Below are 21,095 nucleotides of genomic sequence, written 5' to 3' on the forward strand. Positions count from 1 at the left end.
TTGTGAATGGTTTGTCTATCTTGGTTAGAATGTTCCAGTCACACGGAACCCTATTGACATTGGTTTGGTTGCACGTTGGTTGGAACTTCAGCTGTCCTGTTTCGAAAACAATACTGAATGTACATCTCAGTCTCCCAGACATTAGAGAATGAGGTTGGATAGGTTCACAAAGTGCTAAGTGGGTCAGTTGGATGTCTTAGCTCTTCATAATTTGGGCTTGACACTTCTTTTACACTCCTTGCATTGTTGAGCTGAAGTAATGTGTGCCTGCCACGTCAATTCATTGCTTTGCACCAACACTGAACTTGGTGTAAATGTATCATGACTCGTAGGCTATGTTCTGCTGCCTTATTGCTTCAATGCCCAGATTGCTATGGTTTACACATCTGGAGGATGGAATCCTGAAAAGAAATGTTCCAGAAAGATCCTAGTGACAGCCGTGTATGTGTATTTGGAACGCCAAACCAAAAAGGGATGACTGGCATCTTTTCATTTCTTTTTTTTTTCAAGAATTAGCAAGTATTTGGCCAAAGTATTCTCTTTTTTAGTTTTTTTTGTAACAGAGTTCTAAAGAGAAAATCTCTCTTTTTCAGTTAGTGAGTGAGTGTGTGTGTGTGGGGTGGGAGGAGGAGGGGGGGTACGCTAAGGTCAAGGGGAACTTTCATATTTCACTCTGTTAATGCTTTGCTTGGTTACTGGTTTTGTCTTGTTTTATAATGAACTGATTATTTTGTTGCTTATTAAAGAAACCTGGTTGGTGTATTTTATTCTGGAATAAAGAGTAAAGTCTATTATTGACCGTGTCGGTAACAGGGTAAACATTTAAATATATGTTGTGATCTGTGGAAATGTGGAACTAGAAAAGACAGTGCAGTCCTCCCACCTCGGTTGTAACAATCAACACAAGTATTTTCATCAATTGTAATCAATACTCGTGTTTACCGTGACTACTTATTTTTTTTTCAAGGGGATATGACCATGATGCCACAGAATACTAGATTGCCAACATGCTGCACTGGTAACTTGTACAGTATAGGTTTGCAATGGCAATTTTATTATAGTGAGTTTTCAGTCTGTTATGTCACCAGGATAGGAAGGAGAGTAAGTTGTCAAGAGGAGGTAAAGAGTCTACAAAAGGATATAGATAGGTTAAGTGAGTGGGAAAAAATTTGGCAGATGGAGTATAATGTGAGAAAATGTGAACTTGTCCACTTTGACAGGAAGAATGGAAAAGCAGAATATTATTTAAATGGAGAAAGACTGCAGAACTCTGCGGTACAGAGCGATCTTGGTGTCCTGGTACAGGAATCACAAAAAGTTAGTATGCAGGTAGAGCAAGTGATTAGGATGGCAAATGGAATGTAGGTGTTTATTGCAAGGGGAATGGAGTATAAAAGTAGGGAGGTTTTACTGTAGCTGTACAGGGCCTTGGTGAGATCATATCTGGAGTACTGTGTACAGTTTTGGTCTCCTTATTTGAAAAAGGATATAATTGCATTAGAAGCAGTTCAGAGAAGGTTCGCTTGACTAATTCCGGGTGTGAAGTGTTATGTTATGAAGAAAGGTTGAATAGGTTGTGCCTATACCCATTGGAGTTTAGAAGAATGAGAGGTGATCTTCTTGAAACTTCAAAGATCCTGAGGGCACTTGATGGAGTGGATGTTTCCTCTTGTGGGGGAGACTAGAAGTAGGGGACACAGTTTAAGAATAAGAGGTCTCACTTTTTATGATGGAAATGAGGAGACATTTTTTTTCTCAAAGGGTTGTCAGTCTGTGGAATTCTCTTCCCCAGAAAGTAGTGGAGGCTGGGTCATTGAATATATGCAAGACTGAGTTAGATAGATTTTTGATAGACAAGGGAGTCCAGGGTTATGGTGGGCAGATAGGAAAGTGGAGCTGAGACCACAACCATATCTGTCGGATCAGTCATGATCTTATTGAATGGCGGAGCAGGCTCGAAGGACCGAATGGCTGACTCCTGCTCCTAAGTCCTACGTTCCTATATAGAGATATTGGGCTGGATTCTACCACCCCCCCTCCCTGACATCTTGGGTTGCGGTAAGGGCGCAGAAATTACCTCTGGGCGAGGCCCTCGATGCCAGGAAGGCCCTGCACCATATTAACAGCGGTGAGGCCTCATGCCCCCCAACCCCCGGCTGCTCAGTGACGGCAACTTAATTTAAATATTTAAATAAATTCTAATTAATACATAATTAATTACCTCATCGCGATGGCCATCCCACGCCAATATTCGTCTGGTTGCCAGAAACCCACGTCTGCGGATCTCTATTCACAGATCCTAGATGGGGAGGAGGGAGGAGTGAAGTTTGCACGGCGGGGTGGGGGCAAGCAGGGAAATCTCTTGCTATTGGTTGAGGGGATGGTGGGAAGGACTTGAAGGTCAAAGTTAATAAAGTTTGGGGGAAAAGTTCAGGATCGGAAGAAAAGTTTTTTTTAGGGGAAAGGGAAATTAATAAACTGCTTACATATTTGGGGGAGGGGGGGGAAGAGGGGATTGGAAAGTTGAATAAAATTTTAATTATAGTTTTTTACAAACTGTCCTTTCAAAAATTTAAATGTCTCGGAAGAGTCGGAAGCCTTTTAAAAATGGCGCCTGCACCTGCGTGGTGGCACCAGATGCCGTTGCTGGGGACGGAGTGCCCACCCCCACTATGTCATTGGGGCGGGCGTTCTGCCCCCTCCATGTAAATGAGAAACACAGCGGCTCAGCAGTGCACATCTTGCGCATGTGCCACGCAGTTTTTGAAGCTCGCTGTGTCAAAATTCAGCCCATTGAGTCGATGTGAGCTGTCTGCCAATGAGAAGAGCAAAGAGGGGTATAAAATGAGAGGTCCTGAGCAATCTCTCCATGCAACAGGTTATAAGAAACATATTACAACAACTATAGATGCCTTTGAACAGTCTTTTACACTAACTTGTGTGCTCTTTTTGCAATCCTAGACCCATATCTTTTTCTATTTTAAGGGCCTAGATTTTACCCTTGCTCTTCGATTTTATGTACCTTCTGTTACTGAACCAATGGAGGAAAGACTTTCCTCACTAATATTCAAGAAATGCACTCAAAGTATTTTGAGGCCTTTTGCTCCCAGCATTTGTAATTTTTAGATGTTCACTTCCTTCTATCGACTGGCAATAAAAGTTGGATTGTGTAATTCGTAGGAGCTAGTTTCTTGAAATGTCATGCTTGTGTTCTTTCAACATAAAAAGTCTCTCACTTCTGAGTATTGAAATTGTTTTAAAGACCAGCTAGTAGGCCATATGACTGCTGGTTCTACGTAATCTACCACTGTACTGAAGTCTCAGCAGTTTGTTTTCCTATGGATTTTAGCTTTAAATCTCCTCACTATAATCTACTATTTGGCTGTCTCCCAAGTAGTGCATTGTATCAAATCTCCACTGCAGAATAACAAATCACTTCATGTTATTGGGCAGGAACATGATGATAAAGGTTCAGATGACATCTATAAACTGTGAACTACATTTTGCCAGCTGTGCAGATGCATTGTGCCAGCTCACTTCTATTCACTTCTGTATACTTATCTCCTGGCATATTGGATATTGTGTGTAATTTGTTGCTCAAGTTTACTGAGAGCCTCAAGTACTTGGGCCTCAAGTACTGAGCACTTGGCTTGTTCTACCAGTGTTGGCTGTTGCAATCATTGCTCTGTTCTACCTCATGGTGGCAAGTAGTGAAACCACAGGAGTTTTTAGTCATTTGGTTATTCGGGTGTCAGTTGGTAGCATTCTCACTTCTGAGTCAAACGGTTGTGTGTTTGAGTCCAGCTCCAGAACTCACTGTGCAAAAAAATCAAGGCTGACACTTCAATGTAGTACTGAGGGATTGCTGCAATCTTGAAGGTTCTGTCTTTTGAATGAGATGTTTAAATCAAGGCCCCATCTGCCCTCTCAGGTGGACATAAAAGACCCATCCCGTTGCACTATTTCCAAGAAGAGCAGGAGAGTTATCCCAGGTGTCCTGACCAATATTTATCCCTCAATCAACATAACAGAAACAGTTTATCTGGTCATCACGTTATTCATGGGAGCTTGCTGTGTGCAAATTGGCTGCTGTGTTTCCTACATTACAGCAGTGACTGCAGAAGTATTTCATTGGCTGTAAAGTGCTTTGAGATGTCCGGTGGCTATGAAAGGCAAGTCTTATTTTTTCATTTCCTGTGTTTAAAATGATTTGGAATCTTAAACAAATGCAAAAGGAAATCCATTGGGAAACAAAAAGGGGAAGTGTTATTGTGTGATGATGATACTAGTGATACAGATCCTCTTTTGTAATACAAACTCGTGAATTCTTCTTCTGACTTAATTCTCCCATTTGTTGCTCTGCTTGGCAATTTCAAGATAATGGAAATTAATACACACGCATCTGTTTACAGATCACTGATATGCAGAACTACAGTACAGTACAGCATTGAAGGGAAGCCATTGAGCCCATTGAGTCTGCACCAGCTTTTTCGAAGAGCAATCCAGTTCGTCACACTCCCTTGCACTTTCCTCATTTCCCTGCACTTTTTTTTCTCCATCAAATATTTAACAAATTTGAAGGCAACTGTTGAATTGCTCTCCACCACCCTATCAGTTGTTGCATTCCAAATTCTAACTACACAATGTGTAAAAACGTTTTTCCTCATGTCATCTATGGTTCTTATGCCAATCAGAGTTTTTAAATGTGTATCTTTTGGTTATTGACTCTTTAGCTATTGAAAACTGTTTCTCTTTATTTGCTCTATCTAATTCATGATTTTAAACACCTCCGTCAAACCTCCTCAGCCTTCTCTGCTCTAAGGAGAACAATCTCAACTTCTTCAGTCTATCCAAAAACCTGTAATCCCTCATCCCTGAACCCATTCTAATAAATGTCTTCTGTGTCCTCTTCAAAACCTTCACATCCTTTCTAAAGTGTGGTACCAGAATTGGACACAATACTCCAGCTGGGCCTAAATGTTCCTTTCGTTTGTGTATGTTGATCTTAGTGGTAACACACATTTAATTCCCAAGAATGCATTAATGATTTGGATTTAAATGTATCAAAGGTTGACAATTGAAATCGGTTTCAGGGTGTGGGCTATATAAAGGTTCCAGTAAAGTAAACATTGCATTTATGTAGTGCCTTTTACAAGCTTGATGTCCAAAAATGCTTTACAGCAATCTTGCAGGTTTTTCCTCTCATCCATGATACTGCACTCCTACATTACAGCAGTAACTGCACTTCAAAATGTAGGAATGCAGTACCATGGATGAGAGGAAAAACCTGCAAGATTGTTTCTTCTAGCACTGCACAAGCAAACAATCATGGGGTTGTGTGTGTTTTCCAAAGTTCTCTTACCTTGTGCTATTTTATTCTTTTTTTCAATAGTTGCAGTTGTATAGAATAGGCTTTCTGAAATTTTGTTTAAGCAATGACTGTTTTGCATAAAAGTAACCATGAATACTTTAAAAAGCAGTGGAATTGGGAGCTATTTCCTGTAGCTGATCTCCTGGGGAGCACATCATTTCCTAATTACTGTTTCTCTGCAATCCTTAATGTCCTCCCACTAAGAGCAGCCAAGGGTGGACGTTTCACAGTTCTGTAAAGCAGTGACATGTACTTGCCAGCTCTTGTGAACAATTATCTAGGCTCGATAAATTAAGGCTTATATAACAGACTTGAGGGTCTGGAAAACCACAGGAAATAGAAGGTCAGATTTACAAATGGCAATTCTTTCTTGAGCTTAGAAGTAAGCACAAGGCAACTTAGGGAAACAAAAGGACACACATTGCTTATTCTTAACAGCTGGAATTTACATTTGGATATAAAAATGTATAACGTAGAAGTTTTACTCATGGCTTTTTATCTCCCAATCTGATGTGTATGAGATGAAAACCAGCAAGTTCAGCTCAAAGCTGTGGGAATTCAAGGGAAATCTTAGGACTGGCTAAGACTCTGACTAAAGAATATAAAGTGATGGGTACCACTTAGAGGAGTAGGGTCATGGTGTGGGGGGGATTTGTTTTTGAGGCTACGTCATTGATGTAAGAGTCTTGAATTCAGAAACCCGAAGTAAACTGGTCAGACTTGCAGGTGATACCAAGCCATGAAGTGCAATGGAATTGGTTGAGGCAGCTCAGAATTTGTGGAGTGAACTAAAATAAAACATAAAAGTGGGCAGAATAATGGTGGGCTATATTTAATGAGCACAGGTATAAGCTTGAAAGTAGGAAGGAAAGATGGAGAAGACACATCTTTTCAAATAAATTGAAACACTTAGCAGTCTTACTAAACCCAACAGTCAACATGTCCAATGAATGTAAAACTGCAATCCATGCCAATAGAATGTTGGACTCAGTTATCAAAACAGTATACAGATCAGGAGAAGTCATGTTCAAAGAGTATAGTTGCCTGATCAGACCACACCTGAAGTACTGTGCCCAGTTCTGACATAAGGGAGACATTCTAGCACTGAAGACAGTGTAAGACTGAGTTGTAAGGAAAACCTGGAACCACTTGGGCTCTCGGGCTTCAAAGGAGGTGCTCGAGAGGCAATCTTATAGAGCTATATAACAGTTGAGAAAAGACGAAACCAGAAAATTACTTGAAACTGAATTATGAAATGAGAGCAAGGGACAAGGGTTCAAATGAGTAAAAGGCAAATATAGCACAAGAAATGCTGGAAACACTCAGCAGGTCTGGCAGCATCTGTGGAGAGAGAAGCAGAGTTAACGTTTCAGGTCAGTGATCCTTCTTCAGAATTGGCAAATATTAGAAATGTAAAAGGTTATAAGCAAGTAAAGTGGGGGTTGGGCAAGAGATAACAAAGGAGAAGGTGTAGATAGGACAAGGTCACAGAATAGCTGACCAGAAGGTCATGGAGCAAAGATATATTAATGGTGTGTTGAAAGACAAAGCATTAGTACAGATAGGATGTTAACGGACTGAAAATTGAACAGCCGCAAATACAATCATGAAAAAAAGTGGGTAAGCAAACTGAACAAACTAAGATGCAATAAAATAAAATAAACACCAAAAAATAAAAAATTAAAAATAACGTTTTATTTCAGATTTCCAGCATCCGCAGTATTTTGCTTTTAATTTAGGCAAATATAGCACTGTTATCGGTGTTTAGAATCATCAATGTTCAGAATGGACTTCAAGATAGAGCAGTGGAAGTTTGGGTTAATTAAATGCTGGAATTGTGGGACTACAGGGTCTGGATAAACTAACTGGGCCAAATAACATGCCCTCATCAAGAATTATCCTGTATTATCATAAACGTGGATTCAACAAAGTGTGTACCACACTAAAGCACTTATTTCAAATGCTACATAAGGCTGGCTGGTACTCCATCAAATGGATTAACTACTGTTGGGATTGTTTCATTTGACAGTACAATTTTGTGTTCATCAAAAGCTTAAGGTACTTCAAAAGTGAAAAATGGGATGCCTACTAGAACATCTGAAAATCCTGCCATTAAAAGCAGAATGGAGGAAAAGGAGTGTTTCAAAGGAATTCAGAGTCTTGACAGTGCTGGATGTGTTGGCATGCAGGACTGCGTGAGGTAGAGAAGGGTAAGTCCATGAGAGATTTGAGACCATGGAGAAGATTTCGATTTGAGTGCTTGAAGTTATTGGAGATTGTTGATAACAGGAATAATAGGAGAAAAGGACTAGATTCCGAATAAAATGGAGGTGACGTAGTTTTCCATGTATTTAACTAGATTGAAGCGTGGGAGACCACTAAGGAGAAGCCAAGCCTGAAATTGAATAAGTGATGGATGAGCATTTTAGCGGTGCCGAGTCAAGAGGATGGGTTAGAGATTTGCATTGCAGAGGTGGAGATAAACACATTTGATTATGGGTATAGGGTTTAAAGCTCTGCTGCATGTCAAATTATTATAATTGCATGGCACAATACTTAAACTTTGTAGAAGACTTCCTTTGACTTTTACTCAACTGAGAAGTGGTTGGAGTTATCGTAGTTGTCACAGCATGGAGCTGGTTATGTACACTGCCAAAAACTGTGAAGCATTTCTAGTTCTGCTTCCTTCAGCATCTATCATTATAGCTTTTGTGAGCACAGGGCAAGAAACGTTGATGGATTAAAATTTTCCCTTTTTGAAATGGCATCAAAGCTAGTCATGATCACAGCAACTGCCTTTACATCGTACTGCTTCATAATATCTTCAAACAGAAAGGAATCTAGATAAATAGTCAACAACAACACTTTGATAACCTGTTTGATGTGGAACATCATCACTCTATTCCCATAAAGCCAATAGTCATGAATATGTATTCCAACAGAACCGGACTTTTGTCCTTTTACTCCTTGCTGAGGCTTTTTCAAGAGAAAGGTAAAGGTTGTACCACATCATAATGTGTGGTCTACAATTGATACACCTGGAGGGACAATGGGAATTTACTTCCTCCAGTTCCTTACTCATGAACCTAAATATAAGACTAAATCCTACATGTTTGTGTTCACAATGACCAAAAAGAGTTAAAGTCATATTCTTGTATCACCTACAAAAATTAATTGTTATAAGTAATAGCATTGGCTGGTTAATTCCCCAAATATATCATGGTAAGCAGTCTTAATTTTGAGGTTGCAATACACATTCACGATGCCAAATGAATTTACTCAATAAGAGGCAATGGTTGATGGTCAGGCATAAGTTTTGGATTCAGAGGTTAACAAGTATGCAAATACCGCAAGTTATTCACAAGTGCTGAGAAACGACCCTAGATGTGAACATGGAGAGCTGAGACAAACACTTGAAAGATGCCTGACATGCTACTCCCGGTCAACATTCTATACATCTGAGGAACAATTCGAGATAAATGACAGCAGTAGATCATGGATCTGTTTTGAAAATGACAAGCTAAGATAATGTAGATTTTAAAAAAATATTGGTGTGAATGTTCATATTGTAGTCAAGGTCATTGGATAAGATTGACTTCATGTTTGGGACATTATTACCGTGGTTCAATTTCACCTAAGCCTGATATCAAATCAGCTTGTACAAGAATAAGTTAGGAGTGTTCTTTTCCAATCTGGAAATTGTCACAACTATCATTTTCTCAAACCCATAGCTTTTACATAATAGGTTCTTAATTTATTCAGAATCTGGTCAACTGAAAGTTCAATAGTATCCTTAATACCCTAATCACACAATTTTGGAATTGAAGAATTTTGAGTTTATATCTAACACAAAGGTCCATATACTCAACCACCCTCCCAGAAATCTGATATTTGATCTAGACTATACATAAGTAGTGTCAGCTAGGTTTGTAATATTGAGTTCCTTTTCAGAGTTTCAGATGCTTACTGCCAAATTCATGTTACTACAGAGTTTCAATAAAATGTTGATGCTTGTAAAATCAGCAGTTCTTTTGGTGTGGATTAACACATATCCAAGAATGTCGAGAACGTATCAGTCTTGCTGAGTGCTTTGGATGATGCCTTCACAATAGCAGCATCTCCATCAAACATATGTATGCATGCATACATTGTGTATTAGATGGACACTTTGCTTGTTGTAACTGTTTTTCTAGATGTCTGTCAGTGCACATCATAAAGTAGCACCCTGACTTTCAAAGCAAAGGATTAATGATGGTGTCACAATTGCTGTACATTTCAGCACTAGACTACAGTCTAAGTGCGTAAATGCTTCTGAATCTTTAGAGATGCCTAAACAAGTAACTTGTCTTCCTTCATCTACAAGTGAAATGGACTAAGAGCAACAGAGGCAAAAACCTGAAATGGCCTTTTTGATGAAAAATGGATGTTGCACTGGAAGTACTTAAGGTTCATTTTGGATCAATGAACTAAGATGGACCGAATAGCGCCTCTCATTTGCAATTCTCTTGAGATCTGGCTAATCATTTTATAAATGAACTGAACTTTTGATCTCTACACTGTATTTTTTAAATCCAGCATATGATATTGCAACTTGCCAATACTGGTACAGGTCACACAGAGGAATCTAAAAAGCAGATGAATCTAAACTTAGAACCTGCTCATTGCACTGTTCAGTTGTAATAACCACAGCGATAAATGATAGATCAGTGGTCTAACAAGTGGCTCAGTTCTACATTATTGCCTATTCAGGAACTGACAAATGAGCGACTAGAAAAGTTGAGCTGCTCTTTAATGTTGGGTACCCATAGTATTGCTGAACTTTCCTTTGTGTGCAGTTGAAATGCAAAGACAGCATTATGTAATTAAAATGGTGAAGGCATAATGAGGATTATGTGGGACCAATACAGTTGAGTCTGTCAGGGTTGAATGAAAGTTGGCACAGAAAATGCATTCACCTGGTCAAGTAGCCCACAGATCAACCAATGCAATTCTTCCACTAATGGCAATTAAGTATTATTGTTTTATGTAAAGTAGGGTGGCTCAAAGACTTTTAAAAATGATACCATCTCCTTGAGAATTGCATTATTACCTAGTAGCTCAGATGAATTTCTCTCCTTCCAATTGTACATAGTCTATTTCTTGCCTCTTCCCTCCTCTCAAGCAATGCAATTGACTCAGTCTAGTGTGATGTTTATTCGTTTGAACTTAAGTTGAATAAGATTGGATATATAATGTATTTTATTCCCTTTTTTAATTTGAGAGGGGCGGAAGAGACTTACAGGATTTCAGTTCTATGGAGAAACTAGAGAAGCTGGGGTTGTTCTTCAAAGCAGAGAAGGTTAAGGGAAGATTTAATTGATGTGTACAAATTTAATGAAAAGTTTTGGACATAAAATAAGGAGAAACAGTTTCCAGTGGCAGATGGGTTGGTAACTAAATGGTACAGAGTAGATAATTGGCAAAAGCAACAGAGGGAAGGTGAGCTTTTTTCTCTTGTGCAGCGAGTTGTCATGATTTAAAATGTACTGCCTGAAAGGGTGGTGGAAACAGCTTCAATAGTAACTTTCAAAAGAAAATGGGATGTATACTTGTAAAGGAAACAATTGCAAGGCTATGAGTAAAGAGCAGGGGAGTTGGCCAGCTTTCGAAGAGCTGGCACAGTACGATGAGCTGGATGTCCTCCTTTTATGCTGTAATATTCTGATTTTTTTTTTTGTTCTTGGGATGTAGGCAAAGTTGCATTTATTGCTCATCCCTAGGTACCCTGAGAAGATGATGCTGCTTGGATAGCTGCAGTTCTTATACTGATGGTACTAGATCAGCACTTCCAGAATATTGGCCCAGCGCTGTTGAAAGAAAGTGATTTTATGTCCAGATGAGGATGATAGATGACTTGAAGAGGTATTTGCAGGTGATGATCCCATAACTGCTCTTTTCCTTCTTGATCAAGGTTAAAGGGCTGGAAGGTGCTGTTGAAGTGAACCTTTTTGAGTTCCTATAATGCATCATATAGATTGAAGATCCTGTACCTAAACTGCACCAGTAATGGAGGGGGTGGATTTTCCATCAAGTGGCAGAGACACAGATCAAGTGATCTGCTCTGTTCTCAAGGGTACTGAACAACTTCTCTCTGCCTCTGCCATATTCATGCAGTGTCAATATTAGTTTAGCTGATCCAGGTGAACGTCTGGTCAATAGTTATCCCCAGAATGTTGCTGATAGAGCAGTCAATGGTCATGGTGTTGTTGAAAGTCAGAGGGAAGTAATTAGCATTTTCTTTAGAATTGGTAATTTCTCTGCACTTATCGGGCTGAATGATAACTGCCGCATGTCAGCCAACTCCTGGTTGTTGCCCAAGCCCATGGTGTAGGCTTATTTGGGCTACTTCATTATTTGAGGAGTTGTGAATGGAGCTGAGTGGTAATGAATAGACCCAATTTTGTCGATTACAAGGGAAGGGAGTTCACCTAAACAGCTAAAAGTGATTGGCAGTAGCAATGCCCTGGGACTGCAACGAGTGTCCTCCAGCAGTTACAATGGTTTTCCTTTAGTACCAGTTATGACTCCAGTCACGGAAAAGTTTTCGATAACATCTGACATTAGTTTTGTTCATGCTCCTTGGTGTTCTACGCTGTTGAATACTACCTCAGTATCGATATCTGGATCAAGGCTCCAGATGAGATTTGGAATTAAATGGTTTTGCTGAAACTTGAGCTGTGTGGGCTATTCACAGTTTTCAAATGATTGCAAAATTAACAGAAGAGCAGGGGAGTTTTCCTGTGTTCCAGCCAGCATTTATCCCTTTGTCAACAAAACTAAAATAATAGATTAGCTGGTCATTCATCTCATTGGTAGCGGACCCTCACCTATGAGCAAATTTGTTTGTTGCACTTGCCTACATTGAAATACTGACTACACTTTGAAAGTATTTGATTGCTGTGACGTTGTTTGCAATGTACTGAGGACATGAAAGGCATTATATTAATGCAAGCTTGTTCCTCCTCCCTCTTTTTCTTTCTTGATGGCTCTTTCCATTACTTGGCTGATGATTTGGAGGAAACTGACAGGCTGGGTTAGATTTGCCTTTTTTTTAGTAGAGCATCTGCTGTATATTGTACAATGAGATCCATTGTCCATACTGAAGGGAGTGGTGTGAAATTTCTGATGTTTAATGACAATATCTGATTTTGCATCCTTTTTCCCAAAGAAAGAGCATGTGGTTGAGAATATTTAAACTAATTGACCCTATTCTGCTGGTGGCATCTGAGAACAAAGTTATCACTAAATTTATAACTGGAAGCTGGGATATTTGCATATCCGTCTTAGCAAAAGTCTAAACTCTGCATGCATGTCCTGCCTGCAAAATCTTAGTTCCGGGTGTCAATCTTTGTTTCATTATACGTTTATACAAGAATTTTCTGAAGTAAATTTGAATTTCATTGAAAAAAAATCTTGACAAGATATTTAAAAGTTTTACCTTGCTCCTTCAGCCCTCTCAAAAATGTTGCAAAGCAACAAAAAATGTGATTGTGTGTGTTTTTTTTTAAAGAAATAGGATGCCATAAGAATTTTAACTACACCCATTGAAATGGCATTAAGTCACATACCCATGTGAAGCGAAGAAGAAAATCCCCCAACAAAACTCCCGAGGCCACAGAACTAGGATGGTATGGACTCTTGTGAACAAATTACTGGGATACTAGCTGATACTGGAGCTAAGGGGAATGGAATTCCTTGGACTTAGCTTGTGCCCTAATACTGAATTTGTGCTGCATAGGTTTATCATGAACGTCAAGTCACACTGACACTAAAGTTGCTTTGGCCACTGGTTATACTGTTTTTTCTGCTTCAGCCTATTCCTGCCAGCTCCATGAGGGGTCCCGGGGAGCCCTTGGAGCAGGCTTTCAGCTACCCCTTCAAGAACACCCTGACACAGATCCACATGGCCTACATCTGGGCTTGCCAGCTGGACATACTGACCATGTGTACATATTAGTCCCCGACTGTGTAGCGGAGCCTGGTCTCCAAATGTCTCGGCCATCCCTGCCATTGGACAAAGACCTTGCTTCACTCGGACTGTGTGGTAGTGGGTGTGCACCGGCCACCCCATGTTAAAAGAACCCACACACGGGCATCTTCCACCTCCTCAAAATGAACTTCGGGACCTGAAATATCAGGATTGGACTATTCAGTCACCAAAGGATCCACAACCGTGGAGTGGAAGAATGCCATCCTCGTTCCCGAGTGATTGCCGAAGAAGAAGAAAGTTGTTCTGTAAATACATGCTTATTCAAACTTAATTTAGTTAAAAAATTTACTGCACGAATCTTTGACTAAAATATGACAAGCCAACAGCTGGAAATTGGGGAATGATCAATTTATTTGAATGAATAAGATCTGCCTCATTCACTTTGGTAGCATTATAGTGTTAATACATCAATGTGTTGAAGCAAAGGCAGGTGCTGCCTATACAGTATAGTTACCTTTTTTTTCTTTTTAATAGCATAGTCATGTGTGCCGTGACTTACAATTGATGTAATCTGGAACTTGATCTGTTTGAAATCTCAAAGACTGTGACAGAAATTCAAGCCATACTTGGTTGCCAATAAAACCTTTTGGATTGTTTCAAACATACAATATTCATGGAAAATTAGTATTTTAGTAGATATTCATTCAACTTCAGATCACACAGCAAAACCTCATAGGATCCAAAGAAGTTCACAGACTGTTCGACAGGGATTATTATTGAGGTTAATAGGTACTTTTTGGAGACCTAAAAATTGGGAAAACCATAGAATAATCCAACAGAGAAGGAGGCCATTTATGATGGGACAAATGGCCTCCTTCTCTGTTGGATTATTCTATGGTTTTCCCAATTTTTAGGTCTCCAAAAAGTACCTATTAACATCAATAATAATCCCTGTCGAACAGTCTGTGAACTTGCTCTTTGAAAGAGCAAGCCAGTTAGTTCCACACCTCTGTTCTTTCCCCATAACCACACAATTTTTTTTAAATACATCGTACTAACCTTTGATCATTACTATTGAATCTGCTTCCAATTCTCTTTCAGGCAGTGTATGCCAGAGCATAACAATTTGCTGTGTAAGGAAATTCTTCCTCATTTTGCCTCTACCTCTTTCTTAATTTCATTAGCATTGAAAGTAAGAATCCAGAAAAATCTACAAAAAGCACTGCTTTGGTCACAAAGTGTCTCAGAATATGTATGCTCTTTTCAAGGAATTCAAACTGGTAGTTTGCCCCTTTACATAAAACAATTTAGCAAATGCTATTTTTTAATACCTTTTGCATGTATTAATAACATCATTCCAAAGTTATGCACAAATTTGACCATTTTGGAAAACTCTTGATGTGATTAGTTGCATCAGATCCGCAACATGTATTGTCGGAGAGTGGTTGCACCCACCACTTTTGAAACATTTGTTTTGCAATTCGGCTAATGAAGCTCCTACCACCAAAAGAATGGGGTCATTTTTGTCTTCAACATATATAGAATTAATGACTTGGAAGCGTCCAGAAGCCTCGGATCAAGAAAGCACAAAAAAAATTCAGTAAACTCGACTGGTAACCCAAAGACACTTGGTTTCTTTTGGGGAAGGGGATTTAACTACCTGTATTCAAGATTAGACCTTCAGTGTTCATATCTTTTTACTTTTGGTGAATAATGCATCTCTGGCTGCAATTCAAGCTTGAGATTTAAGCAAAGCACTACTGCACAGTCCTCAACATTAAAGTTTTATGAAGCATTTTTCAAGTGAAGTCACTTGTCTCTCAACTGATAGGACAGATTGCTATCTAATTTATTAATGTAAGTGACCAAAGCAGAGTTTCTTCCCTGCATAAAATCATGAAAATGTTTCTATTTTATATTGTGGTACTCAAACAACTAGAGTTAAAAGGAAAGCAATCTTTGACTGTCAAATTTCACAATGGAAACCAAGTCCTATGACCTGCAAAGCACAAGTCAAGTTGTTTAATGTTTAAATTAGTCAAGAAGTAAAGGTTGTCATGAGCGCATGCTATGCTGAATGATGATTTTTAATTCATTAGTTGGCAATCTAAAGTAAACTTTTAAAATGTAAGCAGCTGAAATGACCACCACAATTTGTATTCCTAGGTATCGAGGTGGAGACAAATGTCTGGTTAATCTCCCACCAGAACAGTGGCTTGATAATTTGAATGAGCTACCTGCTTTACCTCAATTAATATGACAGTTAAAGCCATCTTAGAACATTAACACTGGTGGAAATGAACCTCAAAGAGTAAACACTGAAACAATAGGACCCGAGAGAGAGAGGTTGAAATTCTTAACAGTTGAATTAATTAAGATGCAAAAGTGAGAATGCACTGGACAATCATGTGACAGTCTCTCCATCTGCATGAAAACTTGAAGTTTCTTTTGGCTACAGCGGATAAGTACCTTTTTTGACCAGTGCAGGACCTGTGTGTGTGTGTGTGTGTGTGTGTGTGTGTGTGTGTGTGTGTGTGTGTGTGTGTGTGTGTGTGTGTGTGTGTGTGTGTGTGTGTGTGTGTGTGTGTGTGTGTGTGTGTGTGTGTGTGTGTGTGTGTGTGTGTGTGTGTAACACTCTTAAGTTCAAACCCTGCTTGCAGACTACAAAACATCCAAGTGCATCTTTGCTGCAGACAGAGACCCAGGGAGAAAGACCTCCACTTCACTTTCTCCAAGAAAACCCAGAACCAGGTGGCCACTTCTACCAATCAGAAACTTCAGGACCACGAGCTCTTCTGGAAGACCACTGAATTACCAGACTCCACAGACTGTATATTCTTTTATTTGTTCTGGACTCTAATGCAACCAATCTATTCTTCTTCACTCTGTAACCTATGTGTGTGTGTGCCCACATGAAAGTTGAGGTGTAATTTATTATTTTTATCTAGATAGGGTTTTGATTTTTAAGTACAATAAACTAATATCTTTCTTGTTTAAATTCAAGACCTGGGGGTGCATGTACGTTGATCTTTGAAGGTGGCAGGACATATTGAGAGAGTGGTTAGCAAAGTTATGGGATCTTGGGCTTTATAAATAAAGGCATTGTGTACAAAAGCAGAGAGGTTATGCTGAGCCTTTATAAAGCTCTGGTTAGGCCCCAATTGGAGTATTGGAATTAGTTCTGGTCACCACACTTCAGGAAGGATATGAGGGCCCTTGAGAGAATGCAGAGGAGATTTACCAGAATGGATCCAGGGATGGAAGATTTTAGTTACAATGTTAGATTGGAAAAGCTGGGTTTGCTCTCCTTAGAGCAAAAGAGTTTGAGAGAAATTTTAATAGAAGTGTGCAAGATTATGATAGGCTTAGATAAGTTCGACAGGGGAAAAAACTGTTCCCATTAACTTATGCACAAGGACTAGGGTACACAGATTGAACGTTTTGGGCAAGAGATGCAGGGGAAAATGAGGAAGAGCTTTATTATGCAGCGGGTGGTAATGACTTGGAACTCGCTGCCCATAAGGGTGGTAGAAGCGGAGGCAATAACTTCAAAAGGAAATTGGATGGCCACTTGAAGAAAATAGACTTGCAGGGCTACGGGGATCAAGTGGAGGAGTGGGACTGACTGGATAGCTCCATGGAGAGCTGACATGCACTTGATGGGCTGATTAGCCTCCTTCTGTACCGTAAATTACTCTGACTCTAAGTCAAAAGCAAATATCTTCACACTGTCATTGAACTTGATTGATAAATCTTTATTTGGTGGTTGTGGGGTCTGGGTCTGGAATGTATGTTGCTAAATTTTCTCAGTTCGCTTGTTAAGTCCTGTAAAGTCAACATGAGTCACACTGTCGATATATAAAATATAGTCTAAAAATATTTGAACCCCTTTTTGGAGTGACTGTATCATTGTTATAGAATCATAGAATTATTACAGCACAGAAAGAGGCATAATGATTATCTTGCTGATATGGCTATGGCTTGTACATATAAATTTTTGGCTGTGAGATACCTCCAATTTGGGTCTTGTATATTGCAGTGATACACTCAAACATCAAGGATGAAGACAAAAGAAAAAGCATTATGCGGTTTTATTAAAGGAAGTTGAAATACAAATCACCGGGGACTTCGCCTCTGCAATGGGACAACATTTCACACAAGGCTTTGTCCTGTAAGACCTCAGCTCCATAATTAGATGAATTTTTTCCACTATATTAGAATTCAGTAACATTTCTTTTATTATGAAATGAAATCCCACTTCCCTGCTATCCAATCGTATGATTTGACGCCATCTGTTGGTGTTAAGCGTGATGCCTTGACTAATATGACAGCTTTCTTCCAATTTATCATTTTTACTTAGAAATCTAAGTTTGTGTATGAAATGCACATGATAATGCAGGTTGCTGTACGTCACTAGAAAATTATATCTTGATGAAGAACTATGAACTGCTCATTCTTGTGGGCTCTGCCTTACTGTTACTGTTGTAAATAACACACTGCAGTCTATATTGTCCCACTTGGTTTGCTGCCTTTTATATAATGTTATGTGGAATGCCCTTTGAAACTGTACATCATATCTTCAGCCTCAATTTGGAATACTGTATGTAATTGAAAGACTATTTCACAAATCCTAGAGTGGGAAAAGTTTTAATTCATTTTGTTCTGCTTTGTTTTAAAGATATGAGCATCTCCAGCTGGCTAAAATGAGACTTATCAAAGTCTATTTGCAAAAGTCTGCTTATTTTGACATTTATAATATTCTTCCAAGAGAATCTGCACAGTTACGCTGGTTTTTCCTCAGCAAAATTCACCCAATATTAACATAACTGATGCAAACGATTGTGGCATTTTAAGTGCAAATTGCATTTAATGTAGAGAGAGTTTCATAATCTTTTTGCACTAGTTTTAAAAATGTTGTGTTAGAGCAGGCCCAGCCCACAAAACCAGTCACATCTCCAGCATGAGCTAATCACTCTTGAAGGTCCTCTAATTGCAGGCCTTTTAGAAGACTCAAAATTGAGCAAGGACACATTTTTAAAAGAAAAAAAGACTGACTATTGTACCCCTATCTAACTTGAAAGCTTTTTTATATATTAAGTAATTTTCACCTCGCAGGTGGTGGATTGATATGGAATTAAAATGAGTATCTTTGTGAAAAATTCTTGTCATTGTATTAATCAAGCTTTACCAAGTTACCACTCTTAAATTATATCAAGGAATATTTTTAAAGCAAATTTTTTTTTAAAGAACATTATATTTGAAGAGGCTTTTTAAAAATTCTTTCATGGGATGTGGGCGTCGCATTTATTGCCCATCCCTAATTGCTCTTGAACTGAGTGGCTTGCCAGGCCTTTTCGAGGGCGTGTAAGAGTCAACCACATTGCTGTGGGTCTGGAGTCACATGTAGGCCAGATAAGGTGAGGACAGCAGATTTCCTTCCCTAAAGGACATTAGTGAACCAGATGGGTTTTTACAACAATCGACAATGGTTTCATGGCCATCATTAGACTAGCTTTTAAATTCCAGATTTATTAATTGAATTCAAATTCCACATTCTGCTGTGGTGGGATTCGAACCCACGTCCCCAGAGCAAGACCTGGGTCTCTGGGTTACTAGTCCAGTGACAATACCAGTATGCCACCGCCTCCCCTTGCTGCCCAAAATTGTGCTGGTTCATACCAGATTTGCATTTAGCGATATGCAAATGAATTTGAGCAGAAACCTGACAGAGGGGTGGGGTGGTGGGGGGGGGGGGTGGGGGGGGAAATCTCTTTTCCAAACGGAAGCTATTTATGCCCAAGTTGCCAATTGCGCTCAAAGCGGAAACTCTATCCTGAGGTGCGTATGAATGAGATCAGTATAATTCGTATTATAAAGTTGAATCGAACGAAACTTCATTCAACTTATATGGTGTACAAATATAAAATAGTGGTCTGATGAATAGTCAAAGACCTGAAACATTAACTCTGCATCTCTCTCCACAAATGCTGCCAGACCTGCTGAGTATTTCCAGCACTTTCTGTTTTCATTTCAGATTTCCAGCATCTGCAGTATTTTGCTTTTATTAAATATAAAATAGTCCTAGTTCCAGAGCATTGGCAAACCTAATCAATATTATGGATAATCTGATGCTCTGCAATTCCATCTTCAAGATTACAAATGTCTATTGCTCTTTTTTAACCAGTTTCTTCCCTTTAGAACACATTGACTCCTTGCTGATATACAACTCCATGGGTTCTAATCACCTTCCATTATTTTGCCCAGGTGGCCAGGATTGAAGTGGGGTTTAATCATGAGTTTTGCCAGATTATTGGAGCCAAGCTCTATCCTTTCCCACCATGACTTGGTCCTCTTGACCCACCTCTTCATCAGCACCAGATCCAGCAATGTCTCCTTCCTAGTTGGACTGAGAACATATTGGTCAAGGAAGTTCTTCTGAACACATTTCAGAAATTCCTCCCCCTCTTTTTACCTTTTACTCTAACACTATCCCAATCGATATTTAGGCAATTACAGTTCCCCAATATCACCACTCTATAGTTCTTGCACATCTATCTGTTTTACATGCAGATTTGCTTCTCTATCTCTATCTCACTATTTGGATGCTGATAAAATATCCCTAGTAGTGTGATCATATCCTTCTATATGTTATATAAATGACTTGGATATTGGAATACAGAGTAAAATTAAAAAATATATCAATGGTACCAAACTTGGATGTGTGGCAAACTGAGGATGATGCCAATCGACTGCAACAGGACATAAATAAATAGGCTAGCAGAATTGGCAGATAAGTGGCAGCTGGAATTTCTTTTCCATTGAAGTGTGAGTTGATGCATTTTGGCAGAAGGGATAGGGAGAGGCAGAATATACAGTTCTGAAGATTGTGCAGGGACAGAGGGACCTGGAAGTTTATGTGTATAGAGCTTTGAAGATGTCGGGACATATTGAGAGAGAGAAATAAGTGTGAAATTGTCCATTTGGCAGGAAGAATAAAAAAGAAGCATATTATCTAAATGGTGAGAGATTGCAGAGTTCTGAGATCCAGAGGGATCTGGATCTCCTAGTGCATGAATCACAAAAAGTTAGTACGCAGGTACAGCACGTAATTAGGAAAACTAATAAAATGTTATTGATTATTGCGAGGAGAATTGAATACAAAAGTAGGGAGGTTATGCTTCAGCTATACAGGGAATTGGTGAGACCACATCTGGAGTACTGTGTGCAGTCCTGGTCTCCTGAATTTAAGGAAGGATGTAAACGCATTGGAGGCAGTACAGAGAAAATTTACTAGACTAATACCTGGAATGGGCAGGCTGTCTTATGAGCTAAGATTGGACAGGCTAGGTTTGTATCCACTGGAATTTCGAGGAGTAAGGCGACTTTTTTATTTTATTTAGAGATACAGCACTGAAACAGGCCCTTCGGTCCACCAAGTCTGTGCCGACCAACAACCACCCATTTATACTAATCCTACATTAATCCCATATTCCCTACCACATCCCCACCACCTACCTACACTAGGGTCAATTTACAATGACCAATTTACCTATCAACCTGCAAGTCTTTGGCTGTGGGAGGAAACCAGAACACCTGGCCAAAACCCACGCCGTCACAGGGAGAACTTGCAAACTTCTCACAGGCAGTACCCAGAACTGAATCCGGGTCGCTGGAGCTGTGAGCCTGCAGTACTAACCACTGTGCCGCCCTCCACTTGATTGAAACATATAAGATCCTAAGGGGTCTTGACAGGGT

This window comes from Heterodontus francisci, chromosome 22, assembly GCF_036365525.1.
Source record: "Heterodontus francisci isolate sHetFra1 chromosome 22, sHetFra1.hap1, whole genome shotgun sequence".
In the NCBI taxonomy this organism is placed as follows: Eukaryota; Metazoa; Chordata; class Chondrichthyes; order Heterodontiformes; family Heterodontidae; genus Heterodontus; species Heterodontus francisci.